Source organism: Chelon labrosus (assembly GCF_963514085.1).
Source record: "Chelon labrosus genome assembly, chromosome: 4".
Classification (NCBI taxonomy): domain Eukaryota; kingdom Metazoa; phylum Chordata; class Actinopteri; order Mugiliformes; family Mugilidae; genus Chelon; species Chelon labrosus.
In genome coordinates, this window is record NC_140340.1 from 15,069,626 (window position 1) to 15,074,468 (window position 4,843).

Below are 4,843 nucleotides of genomic sequence, written 5' to 3' on the forward strand. Positions count from 1 at the left end.
TTCTGTGGTGTGTAATTTATGTTATTATACATTACTAATAACATGCTTTGTGGCAGTTTTTATTTTTACTGTTTGAAAGCACAGTTTGTTAGAGAAAAAATATGACTAGGCCAACATATATTTCATAGCAATATTTAACCAATATACAGTATTGCCAGATTCACTTTTGATTTTAGGATTGTTTGTTTTAAATTGGACTAGTTTTATCTGGCAAGGTTTGATTAACAAATTGGCCCAGACTTATAATAGGGTAATAAAAAAAGTACAAACCATTACAGGTAATGACAGCTGTACCTAACCCTCAGGCATCAGTTTAATTTACTACCCTCTTGAGACAAAAATGTCCATTTCCAAAAAACTGCTATAAAAACTCAACAGATTATTTTTTTATTTTTTTGCTTTTTTCTGCATAAATCTCCACTAAAGCACTTTATAAAACTACCAAAAATTCAATAATTATCAGGATTTTAACCCTTTAAATACCAGTTTGATTACCTAAAGTCACTGTTGTTTTTTACAAAAATCAGTCTTAGATATGACCAAGATTATCTAAAATATTGACTTGAATGCATTGTTAGTTTTTGTGTAGCATCAGATTTATTAAAATTTACTATCTTCCTTAGTGGAAAAAAATATCCCATTGACTCCCATTATAACTACATTTATTAGTCTCACAGCCATGACACAATATTTAATTTTTGAGAAAAATAGTCAAATTTGTAATTTTTAGTGTTCAACACCAAAATCAGCGATTTCCCCATTATAGGACCTATGCATAAAAAGTTTATTTCATTAGTTTTTGTGCATGTGTTATTGGCCTTGGCAGACTATTTTAAGGTGTGTGCATGCGTGTGCACATATACTGTATTCACTCTTTCAAGAAAAAACATGGGCCCCCTTCTCACTTCACTGTGGAGGAAACAAAAACAATGGTTAGTGAGTTTATGCACCTGGCTGGAGTCCTGTCAGAATGGAAACATGTGGCCTGTAGAAGCAGGAAAGTGATACATCCTCAGAGAGTCTGATGTGGACTTTGCGGTGGAGTCAGATCATTCTGCTTCCTCCCCTGACCTTTGCACTGTGAGTGGAGAGGACACAGCGTATCTGGCAACAGAATGGACTTCAAAAAGTGGGTAAGTGGTTTCCTACTAAAGCAGAGATTACCCACTATGTTCGTGTTGCCAGAGGTTGGATTCCGGAGCTGACATTCATACTTTGTCACCAGGATGGCATGTACTGGCAAAATGTGCAATGGCCTTTGAAAGGGACAAGCTGATCATCAACACACACATCTCTCCCAGGGTCGAAAAGCATCAGGAGGCGATGTGTCCACATCTTACAGACTGAGCAGATGGGGACAAGCTTGTCCTCTCTGAGACGGGAAGGTCTGTAGCTTGCCGTCAAACTGGAGGGTGGAGTGAAAGTACCCTGAATTTGGTGTGATTTGTGTTTTAAAATGTTGTCCAGTATGTGAGGAAACCGAGCAGCGACCTCCAGGTCTGAAAAATGAAGCCACTGAGGAAGTGGAAAAAAAAAAAGAAAATGCATTTCCTCTAATCACCACTTGATGATGACTACAAAAATTGGTACATTTTCATAAAGCTTCATTTTAAAATGTCCAACTTTACGGGAAAGATAACAAAAATAAACATGTTTACAGTATAGTACTGTAGACTATAAATATATTTAAATATATAAAATTACAATTAGCCAAACAAATGCGCTCTATGGCTAAATTTGATATTCATGACAATTGCATAGTGGTGTTTTTATTTTTTATTTTTTTAATAACTCATCAATTGAACTTAATGAAGGCATAAATTGATGCATAATTAGGGGCGTGGTCGCTTTGAGTGACAGTCGTTAGGTGGCGCTGTCAAAAGTCAGAAGCCGCTAGTTGTTTGCCTGCCGGAAACAAGTAGCTATGGAGAATTAGCTACAGGTAGGAAAAACTAAGAAGCTAAATCGTCCTTTTAAATTACTATAATTTATTAGTAAAAACGCAGTAATGAGTGTAACAAGCTTCAGAGACTTTTTTTTTAATTTTATTTTTTTTCTTCATTTTCTCACATGACATACTCTAGACCTGCTTCCTGTTTCGCTGCTGCTAGGAGAACACAGTGCTGACGACGTATTCTGCTTATGTATCACAAAGACAGACTATGACGTATCGTTTCATTAGGAAGCTAACCTGCTAATTGTTTGATAACTTAAACTGGGAGAAATTCAAGCTACTTCCGCTAGCTCTTGTTGCTATTAGCAACCTCTACTGCCTTCAGGCCGGATGGAGCAGTGCTGCAACAACTCACAGCCACCCTTTCCATTGGATGTAACCGCCAATACCTGAGGGACACTGCATACTTCTAAAAGTAAGTTTTCTTTTTTTTTTCTTTTTTTTTGCTTGTGCTAATCTTCATATCAGAAGCTCAAGTCTTAGCGCCGTTTATTCTGTGTTGATGTGCTTCTTTCCTAATTGGTATCTGTTGGTTGCTGTAGTCTTAAAGTTGTGAGCCCTGCATACTCTATGTGTTAAATTTGTTCCAAATTAAGTTGATTTCTCATGAGGTTATGCATCCATTGCTGGTTGTCTGACATCTGCACATGAGGCTGTTAGCTCATTTACACAATAAGTGAACAGGACGTTTGGAGCAGAGGAACACTTTCTTGGCTGCTATTGTTTTGTGGTTTTATTTTATTTTATTTTTCAGGCTCACAGCGTCTAAATTCAGAACAGAACAGACATTTAAATGCATACATTATTTCACTGCAATATAGGTTTCAGTATTTGCTCAAGGACAGATAGTTCAGCTGAATGCAGTGCATTCTTGTGATTGCTCATACTTGAACTTTTCTCCCTTTTCTAATGCAGCCTCATTCATTGTCAAACTTTCCACGAAGCACAAAATTAAAATAGTTAAAATTAGCATGCATGAATGAATGATTATCTGTGTGTACATTTTTCTGCCTAAATCCTCTATATACTGTGGCACATGTGAAGGGCTGTGCAGGGGAATGGCCACATGGCATTGGCAGGGTTTATAGTCGTATATTAAACCTGGCATCAGACTATAATTAGTGGCCTTCTTGTTGGGGAGTTCATTTTGGCATGCTCGTGTGCTGAGCTTGGCGTTTTATTACAGGATTCACAAAATCTGTGCCTCGATGCCAGACATAAACTCTTTCCATACTTTGTTTCCAGCCATGCCTGTGCAGGAGTATTTTATAGCTGTGTGCATTTACACCTTTGGGCACTAGGTGGAGCATCCCTATATGTGCTGTCTGTGCTTAACCAGTTTATTTGAAGTGACTCAAGTAACTGTTTCTGACTGTGGTAAATGCATCCCTGGGGAATGATTGGTTATATATATATATCCGTCAAACTTTGGTTTAGTTTAAAAAGAAAAGAGGATCAGTGGAGAGTCTGGTAGGCTATAAAAATTGACCTATTGTTTTGTGGAAAATGAGGACACTGTTGGATCATTCATCAGAATCTAGCCATACTCTGTAATGGTCCAATAGGGGTCATTTTAAGTCCAACAAATTCCACTGTGTGTTGTGTGTTCACATCACATGAGTGGAAGGGGTTTCACCATATAGTGATGCAAGGCATAATGGGACAGGTTAACCTCAAAGTCTGTATAAATAAATACAGTTAGGTCCATATCTGCTTGGTCACTGACAGAAGGTTGGTTATTTTAGCTGTTTCTGACGTTATTTGCAGACTCTCAGTTTTAATTTGAGGTTATTCACATCTAAATTGGTGGTGGGAATTACAGCCATTTTTCTACACGGTCCCCTATTTTCGACTGCTCAGAAGTGATTGGACTTCACTGTGAACCTCAACAAAAATGTCTTTTCTCCTCTGATGCTTTGCAGTGCCTTTCCTGTAGCTGTCTTCAGTTGTTGTTTGTTCCCCTGTCAATACAGCTCGATTGGGTTAAGATCAGGTGACTGGATCTTGCATAGTATTTAAGTTTTTTTTTATCCTCAGAAACCCTTGTTTTCTTAGTATTTTTCCATCTGTGCTGTGAATTGCATTCAGAGATCCATTGTATGCTTGGTTGATGAAGAAATAATGAAGGACACATGTGTCCATCAAACTGCAATCACAAATTAAAGGATTATTTTATATTATCTCTCTTATCTTGCACTGATATAACAGTCCTGCACTAATCTTACCTTCATGAAGTTTGTGGTGTTCAGCGTTTGTTTAAAATAACTGAGAGAGCTGTTGCAACAGTTCGAACTGCTTTCATTTTGAAGGCCACGGTTTGTAGTGCTATTAAACCCCATTGTACCGACAACACAATATTCTTTAGTCAGCGGGCCAGGCTAAATAACAGAAACACTTTTGCGTTTAATTCAGTCTAGTTTAACAGCATCACAGGCTACGTCCAAAATGATCGTACAGCCCAATACCAACTTTCTGGCGCCGTTTCAACATAAACTGAGCATTATACCTATCATGAAGAGAGATTTGGTGAAGGACTGTTGTACTAGAATGCATTTGTTTTCCCTAGTGTACCGAATGTTTTGGCAAGCTAGTGTATTTTGACCTAACTGTACAGTCAGATCATGGTCAGGGTTTATGTAGTCTGTGAATCTGATGTTCGTCGTCTCCACCGTTTTGTAATAGTTGTCATAGCTGAGTGCAAGTGCCGAACTAGCTGCACAGTTAGTTTCTTATAACCAACCGCCTGATTGAGAAGAAGTTACCTGCTGTGCTGACAAAATACAGCCCCACAAAGACTGACGTGTTTGTTATCCACCACGCATTCTGACACCAGTCCCTGTGCGTCCGACATGAACATCAGTTTTATATCGGAGAACACTTAACACAAGA